General features: G+C 34.7%; 1 long non-coding RNA gene across 1 annotated transcript; it reads left to right on the top strand.

Annotated features, from left to right (window-relative positions):
* Positions 1 to 2,026: 2,026 nt before the first annotated feature.
* On the top strand, positions 2,027 to 6,182 carry LOC120107723. The gene is made up of 2 exons (XR_005509398.1): positions 2,027 to 2,803; positions 3,003 to 6,182. It is a non-coding gene; the product is annotated as an uncharacterized LOC120107723 (long non-coding RNA).
* Positions 6,183 to 11,784: the final 5,602 nt, after the last annotated feature.

Raw genomic sequence — 11,784 nt, 5'->3', positions numbered from 1 at the left:
GATGAAAGGATTCATTTAAAGGTTTCCCTACTATGTATAATTGTAATATAGGTAATATTCTAGAGGGGAAACCAATCCTAACCATTGCTTCTTAAATTGTAGAGACGAAAAGTAAAACTAGCTTTACTGGTAAATTGGATGCAGCATGGATTTGTTCGGTCAGAAAGATTTGTCTGCAAGACCATTATATGTATTTCTACAGCTAGACTACTGGTTGTCCCTGTTGTGTTTTCTCTGTTTCTGCTCAGGCCAAGGCTGCATATAATGGCTGTTGTATTGGTCTAATGGCTTTTATGACAGATTCAGAGGGTTCCTGTTATGTTTTGTTAATGTTATTAATTTAAATTAAAAATGCCATATAGTTGTTTTTTTATGTTGAATGTTGCATAAAGGAGATAATGGCAAGCATAAGCTATAGGAATATTTCTTGCTTAGATAATGGGTTTCCTAAGGCAGTAAGGCTACATTTGATTTGGGGATAAAGGGGATTTCTCAGGGTTTATCCCTGGAATAAGCGGCAAAAACATTGTGCTGTCGGCTGAATAACTTTATCACTTTTATTCATTCAAATTCTCATGATTACATTTGTTCCAGGTAATTTATACCTAGCTCCTATGGTTCAAATTTAAACCCAGTAGAACTTTGTTTCAATGTCCTATCTTATCCCCTCAATTATTAGAGAATGATCAATTTAGGCTTCACCACAACATCAAAAATACAATACAGTACAATATAAAATATATAGTACAATATATTATAATATATTATAAATATAGTATAATGATATGATATCATAACATATTATCATATAATATTGTACTATATGAAATATTATTATAATCTCATTACAAACGTAGTACTATATGGTACAATATTATAGTGTTGTATGATATTATATTGTATTATAAAATTATTTAACATAATATGATATAATACTAAATTATAATGAATTTGTTATAAAATTCAATACTATATAATAAAGTTTTGTCTGTACCATTTTGGTAGCTTATTGATACGTTGATACATTGACTCGGCATGTCTTCTGTAACTTGTATTAGTTTGGTACGGTATGATTCATCCGATATAATGGATACAGTGTACCATGAAATATAATATCATCATCATATTATATACAATATTGCAATCTATTATAATATCATAATATAATAATTTATTGTTATATTATTATATTTATTACTATATTATTATGTTATAGTATTATTATCATGATATATTATTATATTATTATGTCATATAATATATTATTATATCATAGAATAATAAGGATTTGAAAGGCAAATTTGTCCAATTTTATAAATAATATCCTTATTGTTTTCTTATCCCCTGCTAAAACCTAAATCATCCCGTCAACATATAAATATACATATTGAATAATAGAAACCATTGCTTTGTACACTATCATGTTTTTTCGAAACAAAATTTAAAATTTAGATAAATTTATTCTGGTATAATTTTCCTATGTATATTTTTTCTTATAAAAAAAAAAACCTCATATCAAATCCAAACCTAGACCAAGTATTTTTTTTTTTCCTATTGATATATTTGTTTTTAAAGATATATATAATTTCTTAGAATGAAATAATAACTTTTTAATTATCGTTCAAGAAAACTGTTTCTTTTTCATGCAACCAAATGTACTCTTGAAAAAAAAAAGTCCGTTATTTGGGAATGTCTGTGTTGTCTATATTCTAAGCCATGAATTACAGACTTATCTACGTAATGGTGGATAGGAATGCGGGATCTGATCAAATTTATCAATTATAGTTTTATGTCAAAAAGAGTGTTTTTAGTAAGAATCTCAGAAAGGGTTTATCAATAATGGAAGATTAGGCGGGCGTGCCGCACATTAAAAAAAGCGGTCGCAGAGTTACCACCGGACGGCGAGATTAGATCACGCCATCACTCTCCCTTTGTCCGGATCCTTAGTGCTCACCTTCTCTCTCTGCTGCAATTGTCTGAAGACCAAGAGAGCAGAGTGGAGAGGGGGAAAGGTAAGAAGTTACGGACTGGACGGGTGTGTTTCATTAAAAAAAAGAAGAAGGTGGAGAGGTGTCAATCGCTCTTTGATATGGGAGACGTGGTGCACGCAGTGTAGGATATAATTTCTCCTTGAGGGCCCCGATGGAAACATCTTCTCTCATCCTTAATATGTATTCATGTCTTCCTCTCGGAGTATAGGCTTGGCGAACTCTAGACGGCCTGCGGTTAGGCAACCGAGTTGGAGCCTTTGTTCCATGTCTTTACTTTTTCCCTCTCCCTCCTTCTCTCTCTGTCTCTTCCTGAATAATGGCTTTGCATACGCAGACGCGTCTTTGCTGAAAAACCTACATGGTTATTGACTCTGCAAGCAAGAGAAAATCACTCAAAAAAGTCCCTCAGCGTCTTGCACCATTTACTTTGCTTCATTGCATGGCACAACTCACCTCGCTGATTCATGATTTGGAATTACCAAATCAAGATTTGGTGTGTGTGTGCGCGCGTAATGGGCTCTTGGAAGCATTTCTTTGCAAGATCCCCGGCGTGGGTCGGACCGGAGCGACGATCAGCAGCAGTGCTCTATTTATAAAGAGGCTATGATGACTGCCAGAGCGAGATGCGCCTAAAGAGGCTTCTTGGTTTAGTAAGAGAGAGAGAGAGAGAGAGAGAGAGAGAGAGAGAGAGAGAGAGAGAGAGAGAGAGAGATGGAAGTGAAGCATTCCTGTTCATCTTGTTGTAGTGGCAGGGCAAGCTTGGACGGTCTGCTACACCGCAGGCAACCGCTTGCAGCCACCTCATGGTTAAGGTGCAGAGGAACTTGCAATCCCTTATTTTCCAATGGCAGATCTGAGCCTTCTTTTCCTCTTTCCCTTGTTCGCTCTGTTTGGCCTCTGATTTAAGTACTGTTTTTAAGTTTTTCTTTTATTTTTTTAAATTTTTCTACACCTGGTGACCTTTGAAAGATTTGATTTGTTCCTGACGTCCCTTGTTAACCAAAATGATAGGGTGATGAATGAAGGATTGGAGAAATATTTTGCATTATGAGAAGCCAGGTTTCCGGAATCCTTAATAAATATTATCAGCTCCAGCGAACTGACAGACCGTATCAGCTGAAGCATGAAGCTACCGTGTCCATTTAAGCATTGGCTTAGCATCAACTGAAGGACCATCCAGAATTAAAGGCAAAAGAACTTGAATGATTGCATCAGAAGGTATTTCACACCCTGAGAGTCAGGTATGGGACCTGGGCCTCACCTTCTTCCTCCATATATCTATCGCGGATGATGATTTCTTCCTTTCCCTGGGCTTCACTCAGTCTTGTCATGTATGAACACATTGGTGGGTCTTGCAACAATATATGCATGAGCTGTGGTTCATCTTTTTCTCCCCCGCTCCATTCCCCCCATTCCCCACCAAATAAGGGAATTTGCAAAACATATTTCTGTCTTCTTAAATGAAAGTTTCCTTTTGGACAACAGCAGTCTTTTGGGATGGTTTTTGGAGCGAGATATATCATAAAGATTGGTTAATTATATTTGCAGTTCAAAGTTACATGTTGTTGGAGAAAGTTGTATCCTCATTATTCAGTATGATGGAGCTCTCTCCGAACGAGAGAATCCAACCAAGAGGTAGGAAAACAACTGAAAAATTCTACATTTTTCATTTTTGTATCCTTTTGAGACCCAACTTTAAATGTGAAAAATGCTGTGGATACCTCTTAGCTGCACGTGAATAGTTTTATATTTATAAAGTGGCTGTGATGATTACTATGCTTACAGTATTCTCTGAATTACTGAAAAATTCTTGTATTATTTCTTTGAATTATTCTTCAGAAACAAATTAAATCCAGAACTTTTCATTTATTTTCAAATCACACACAAATTTTATGATTTATTCACGGGATATTCAAGACTAATTTAATAATTTTTTATCTTACCAATTAAGGATACCATTTGTTATTGATGTTTTCACGATAATTTATCATTGTTGCCTCTCATATACTTATTTTTGAGTAAATAAGTTTGCAAATATATTAGAAAGTATTTTTCTAGTTTTACTGTTTATTTCTAATTTTTGGTTATCTGAAATCATTCCAATTTTTTTTGACAAATTTGCCAGATGTTTTACGAATTCTGAATCATTACCCCTAGCTGAATTGCAGCCATTGTTAGATAGGAAGATGGCGGGAGGGATTCTGAGTCTTCAATCCTATCTTTACTTTCTATCCTTATGCTAATCTATTAGCTTTGAAGACACGTCCAAGATGAGAGGTCTATTGTTGGTTCTCTTGCTCAAGCTTATGACAACTGATGGGGCTTTAGGGAAATCTTGGTTTCTACAAATGGCTGCCCTCTCTCAAATCTCATAAGTTTGTCAGTGTCATACATTCCCCAAATATCATGGGGTTCGGGGCGTGTTTTTAAGGCTAAATTTCTACTTAAAAATGGTATGTGGAGCCAATATATTGTCCACTTGGTTACTTGTCCAATATGACATAAGGTGAGTTTACTGAGAGAGCAATAACATTTTCCTATTTAAAATGCACTTCTTACTATCCACTTAACACTGGCCCAATGGGAATCTAATGGGAGGTTTCCAAGAGACGTGCTTGTAGGAGAGAGATTTCTCTCACTGGATGCAACAGAAAAGTTTTGAAAGTTACCTTTTAAAAGTGGTCTTTCCTTTCTCTCACTCTCTCTATCTCTCTTCTTTTTGTTCTAGTTGTTGTTCTTATGTTGGTGGTGGTGCTTTAGCCAAAGAGTAATGCTAATGCACCAAATGACGGTACCAAGAAAAGTTCTGTTCCATGTGAAAAATTGATAGCGAGTAGGGCAATGGGCTGATTTTTGCAAAAGATTATGTTATGGGGTTCCTGAACAGTTCTCTTGCCACATGGGGATAAAATGATTGATAAGGCTGAGGGGATTTGTTCTCATATTTGTTGCTCCATTATGTGGCACATTTCATAATGTAAATTCAATGAGAGCAATTTTGAAGAATACAACACACTTTCTGAGTGATTTTTTGAGTTACATTTTTGGGTTACTGAAGTATTTTTATTTTGGAATTGGCAAATCAGTATTTATGGTTCTGGTGAGCTTTGGGAGTGCACATAACAGGCACCCTTAAGCATTCCCCTTCCCAAATCATCTATTTGGCTGGGTCCAAATCAAGGATCCATGCCAGTGTATATGACATTTAAAAGGAGGCTGTGATGACTGCTAGTGCAAGATGCGCCTAAAAAGCACTTTTCTTTGATAGAGAGAGAGAGAGAGAGAGAGAGAGAGAGAGAGAGAGAGAGATGGACTTGAAGCATTTCTAGTATTCTTCTTATTATAGCAGCAATACTCATTTAGCCAACCCCAACTAGTTTGAGATCAAGGCTTAGTTGAGTTGAGTTGAGTTCCTGTTGCAGTGGCAAGTTAAGCTTGGATGGTCTGATACTCTGCAGGCAACTGCTTGCAGCCACCTGGTGGTTAAGGTGCAGAGGAACTTGCAATTCCTTTCTTTTTAAAATGGCAGATCTGAGCCTTCTTTTCATCCTCCCCTTGTTTACTATGTTGAATCTCTGAATTAAGTACTGCTTTTCAGTTGTTTTTCTTCACATTGTTGCATGTGAAAGACTTGGTTTGTTGCTGAAGTTCCTTAATAACTAGAATGATATGGCGATGGATGAAGGATTGGAGAAATATATTTTGCATTATGGGCAACTAAGGTTCTGGAGTCCCTAATACTTGCTATCTGGTCCACCAAGCTGAGAGACTATATCAATCAAACACTCATGAAGCTGTCGTGTTCATTTAAGCCTTGGCTTAGCATCAAATGAAGTACCATTGAGAATTGAATGAATGAAAGCTTGAATAATAGCAAGAGGCATTTCACACCCCCAGAGTCAGGTATGTGACTTGGGCCATGCTTCTCTTCCAACATATATCTATTGCAGAGAATGCTTTCTTTCTCTCCCTGGGCTTCACTCAGCCTTGTCATGTATGAATGAGCAATGCTATGGTAACTCAGAAAAATCACTCAAGAAAGTCAACGTAGTTGTCTTGCACCATTAATGTTGCTTCATTATGTGGCACAATTCACAATGCAAATTCAAAGTGAACAAAAATAATATAACACACTGGCTGAGTGCCTTTTTGTGCTATATTTTGAGTTAATAAAGCATTTTAATTTCTTTCGTTTGCCCTTTCTTGTTCTTGTGGTGGCGGTGGTGGTGGTGTTGATGATAGTGCAACAACTTTTTGAGGTCATTTATTGGCCTTCATATTGGTTTAGCACATGATTGATGCTACAAAGTAGGGCTAAAAGTGGATCGAATATAGATCGTTTGTCAGTATTATCCATATCCGTTTGTTTATATTTGGAGAATATGGATGTGGATATGGATACTTGATGACCCAAAGATTGATTTAAAGATTGATTTTGATGATCACAAAACCTTGAAGTATAAATACTAATGTTTGTGTTGCAAGAAGAAAGACAATTTGTTTTGCAAGGAACATAGCAAGTTGGAGAAATACAAGAAGGCCTCAAAAGCTCTCAAGAAAAGTTAGAAGAAAGCTACAATTTATTGGCCCAAGTTTCAAGTTCAAAGGATTTAAGTTGGAGGAGCAAATTCAAAGAAAGATTCAAAAGAATAGTCCTCGAGTCGACTCCTGGAAGTTCAGAGTCGACTCTGGCACTCTGGAGTTTCAAGGAACAGTGCTCGAGTCGACTCCGGAACTTTACGAGTCGACTCCGACTGAAAACAGACAAAAAATAGAGAGTTGATTTTCAGTGCTACAGTGTTCGAGTCGACTCCGAGGTCGACTTCGAGACTGCAGGTCGACTCCAGAACTGCAAACAGCCAAAAACAGAGAGTTGATTTTCAGCCGAGTCGACTCCTACTTCAGCCAAGTCGACTCCAGCACGCTGGGAGGCATAACGGCTAGTTTTTTCTTGATTCCAACGGCTCTATTTTTGTCTCTAACGGCTAGATTTTTGTTCTCACTCCCTCTAAAGCTATAAAATCAAGGGGAGAGCAAGGGGAGAGGGTATGGAAGTGGGAAAGAACATTTAGGAAAGAGATTTCAAAGAGATTACAAGGAAAATCTCCCATAAGCACAAAAGGGCCATTCAAAGTAAAATAGAGAGAAGAAGAGCATCCAAGTGAATCCTAAAGCTTTCTCTCCATCCGTGTGCTGCCTCGGTGATCCTCTACTTCGTGCCAAATCAGAAGAGGGTCAAGTAAAGAAGAAGCCAAGCTCCTTCATCTTCAAAACTCATTTGAGAGCTTCTCTTTACTCTATTTGTTTATATTTGCTATATTTGCTTAGTTAAGAAGCTTGTATTTGCCTTAAATTCTTAGTCTAATATCTTATAACTTGATTCAATCAAGGGATTGAATCAAGAGGTTAAGGTTTGTTGGTGAGCCAAAGGAAAAACCAACGGTGTTAAGGTTTGTTGGTGAGCCAAAGGGAAAACCAACGTTGTAAGGTTGTGGTTGGTGAGCCTTTGGGAAAACCAACTGGGTTGATTGTGAACCCGGAAAACAATCGTTGTAAGGTTATGGTTGGTGAGCCTTTGGAAAAACCAACTGAGTTGGATTGTGAGCCCGTGAAAACAATCGGTTGGTTCTAGTCGGTGAGCCTGTGAAAACCAACCGAGTTCGTTGTGATCTCGCAAAACAACAAGTTGGGTTGTGAGCTTGTAAAACAACCGGCTGTAATCTGAGGAATTATAGTGAAATTCCCAAGAGGTCTTGGGGAGTGGATGTAGGTGCTGGGATGCACCGAACCACTATACTTTTGTTGTGTTTGTGATGCTCTTTGTTATCTGACTTCCTCACTCACTCACTTAGATACTATGCTTGTTTAACTCTTCTCCGTGCATCCTTTTGTTGCAAGCATATTCAATTTACTTAATCAAGTCTCATTCAATATAACAGCATTAAGACTCATTGTATTGAATTGCATACTTGGGCAAACTTAGACTAATCTTTTATTGAGTCCGCTGCTTAATAGTTGATTAGATTAGAATCATACTCTTGCTAAGGTTAAATTCCACTATGCATTCATACAACTTAGCTTAATTAACTCTAAAAGATTAGAAGTAGTTGAAAAGTTTTTAAAAGACCCAATTCACCCCCCCTCTTGGGTTGTCACCTTGGGCAACAAGTGGTATCAGAGCAGGTGCTCTTCTATTAATTATAGTCTTAATCGACTAGAGCTAAAGATTATGACAACCCCACATAACATATTATTTGCCGAGGGACTTTCCATAAACAGACCTCTACTGTTTGATGAAACTTATTATATTCAATGGAAAGCTAGAATGAAAATTTTTGTTCAATCACAAAACTATAAAATATGGAATATCATTATAGATGGACCTCACACACTCTCTCAAAATGTCAATGAAAAAGACTTAGCATAATTGAATGCTAACGCTATGAACTTTCTATATTGTGCTATCCAGGAATCTATATTTCATAAGATTTCTGCATGCTTATCTGCTAAAGAAATCTGGGATACTTTAACAATTATTTATGATAAATCTCAGATTAACTCACAAGTGCTTCAATTGCGTACTAACAATGAGATTGCAGAATTCTCCACATTAGCCGAGTCGACTCCCAGTTCGTCCGAGTCGACTCCTAGAGAAGAACAGTCTGAAAGACAGAGACTCAGTCTTGAAGACCCTGTGAACGAGTCGACTCCAAGTATTTCAGAGTTGACTCCCAAGTTAGCCGAGTCGACTCCAACAAGGCCCGAGTCGACTCTGAGGCAGATTAGTTCAAAAAACAAAGAGTTCGGTGATGGAAACAAGGATCCATTCCCAAACACTGAAAGATTCAAAAGCTTCCTAAAGACAAAGAAGAAGAGGAAGCAAGAAGAAAGGAAGAAAGAGATAAAAAGCAAGAAAGCCTTGACCAAGGAAGAGTCAAGCAAAAAATTGAAAGCTAGAAGCAACAATGAACTACAAGAGGTAACTAACTTATGTTTTATGGCATTAGAAGATAAAGTAGAATCTGAATCTAATTTTACAGCAAATGAATTTCATGAAGAATATTCTTATGATGAACTATTAAATTCTTTTCATGATTTGTATGGTAAATGTAGAAAATTAGCTATCAAAAATAAAAATCTTAAAAAGCTAAATCTCGAAATCTCAAAAGAAAGAAATTTTATTGCTGAAATATATGACAAACTAAATTCTGAAAATGAAAGCTTAAGGTTAAATTCAGAACAATTGATTCAGAAAAATCAGAATTTAATTAAAGAAAATCAAAACTTAAGTGAAGAAATTAACCAATCAAAATCTCTTATTAATATATTCACTGTAAGTTCAGAACGATTAAAATTGATGTTTGAAAGTCAATATGTTGCTTATGATAAATCAAAACTTGACTTGACTCCTTTACTTAACAATAAATCTCTAGAGAAAAAGGTTATCAATGCATCAAGCAAACCATTAAATAAGATAACTTATTTCAAACATGAAAAGAATGGCCATAACAACTTTTCCCATCGTTCTAACACAATTAAATCAAATGGTAAAGTTATTACTATTAAACAGATTTGGGTTCCAAAAGGAACCATATGTCCTAACTCTCAAGGACCCAAGCAACCTTGGGTACCCAAAATGAAAACATGAGGATGTATACATAGGTGTGCCAAGATGCCCATGGAACAAAAGAAACTTAAAATATACTTATGAAAAGTAATTAACAAAAATAATAATAATGAAATCAGTAATCCTTGCATCTCATCATTATTTTTGCTTTAGTACTTGATATGAATTGCAAGTATTGATCAATTTTGTGATATAGAAAATACTTTTGAAAATATAATCAAATCACTTCATTTTATAGTATGCTTTACTCACTATTGGATAAATTGCTAAATGATTAATCAATTTATTAAGAATAAATCTATGAATTCTCTATATGCTTGATTGAGAGTTTTTATCCATGGCATTATTGTTTATTGATCATAGATATGATAATGTGTACTTGGTGTGCTTTTGAATATATGCACTATGAATACCAAGATTAAAGAAACCATCTTTGGCATATAAAATCAACTCATGCTAGTATGTACTTAATCTCAAAAGACCTTGCCATTGGCTTACTTAGATTATCTTCTGAAAGGTCAAAGTTTGCTATGAATGCTAACTAAGGAAACAAACAAAAATCAATTTCTAAATCTAAAGATGTTTCCATCACTAAGTTTTCAAAAGATTACATTGGATTTGTTCTTGGCAAATAAAATTGAAATATTTTCTGTATTTGCTAAATCTTGTAAAAGTGTTTCAAATGATAAAGGTTTCCAAACTGTGAAGATAAAGAGTATCATGGCACAGTGTTGAAAACCAAAATCCTGATAAAGTTTATACAGAAATTAATTATTTCAGCACCAAGGACACCTTTAGTAAAATAGGGTTAATAGAATTCTTGAAGAAATGAAAAAGACAATTGTGTATGATAGTCATCTACTTAAATAATTTTTAAAAGCTATCATCACTGCTTGTCATACATATGATTTCTATTAGATCTATTTTTGATGAAAACTCCTTTTGATCTTCTGAAAAATAGAAAATGAACCATTGCATATCTTTCATATTTTTCAGTCATACACGTTATGCTTGATATGTTCTTATGAAAATAATGCCAAATCTGATAAAGATATCTCTATCCTTGGATATCATTCATCAAGCAATGCATATAGAACATTCATGAAAAGATTCTAGTTGTAGAAGTATCAATTCATTTTATTCTTTATGAGACTAATGATTTATTATCAAAATACTAAAATTAAATTATATATGTATATGGTTAATCTTTTACATATAACAATCTGAAAAAACTTGTTAATAATTAGAACCAAATTGGATTTTTCAGAAATGCACTTAATGAAGAAAAATTGATGACTACTAAAAGACTAAATCAAGAAAAGATGAAATAGATCTTGATAAGATTCTTGCATGATTAGAAGTAAAGATCACCATTATCATTTGCTTGCTTTATGAACTTTAATTCTGTCAAATGAATGTGTAGAATGCACTCCTATGTGGTTATTTCATTAGAAAAGATCTATGTAAAATAACCACTTTATTTAAAAATACTCATTACATATATGATAAAGCAATATGTGATTTGGAACAAGCATCAAAAGCATGATATATAAAAGCTTGAGTAACTTTTTGATAAAAAGTAATAATGATAAATCTATACATTAAAAAGATGAATCTGTAATATCTTGCTTGCTAAAAGCACACATTGATGGCATCATTTTTGGTTCTACTAATGGAGATTTATATGAAGATTTTACTAAGCTCATGCAAGGTGAGTTTGAAATATGTATGATGAATGAATTAACATTTTCTCTCGAACTCCAAATTAAGCCAAACAAGAAAGGGGATCTTCATTGACCAAAGTTAGTCCACAAGAAAACTCTTATAGAAGATTGGCATGAAGAAGGTATGTCTATGACCCCATCTTGTAGAATTTGAAAAGGATGAGCAAAGTAGATCTATTGTTTTAAAGCTGTATTGAAGCATGATAGAATAATTATTTTATCATACAGCTAGTAGACCAGATTGTATGCTTATTATGTGCCCTTGTGCAAGACTTCAATCTAACTCTAATGATTCATAATCTGAATTTTGATAGAAACAACTGTTTAAGATAAATTGATTAAAACTTAGCTAACATGTCTTATTGATAATTATCTTAAGCAAATAGAATCTAAGCTAAATTGATTCTGAAAATAAAAAATTGATTTGACCTTAATAAATCTT

Source organism: Phoenix dactylifera, unplaced genomic scaffold (genome assembly GCF_009389715.1).
Source record: "Phoenix dactylifera cultivar Barhee BC4 unplaced genomic scaffold, palm_55x_up_171113_PBpolish2nd_filt_p 000986F, whole genome shotgun sequence".
Lineage (NCBI taxonomy): Eukaryota > Viridiplantae > Streptophyta > Magnoliopsida > Arecales > Arecaceae > Phoenix > Phoenix dactylifera.
This window is presented reverse-complemented; position numbering and strand designations above follow the sequence as displayed.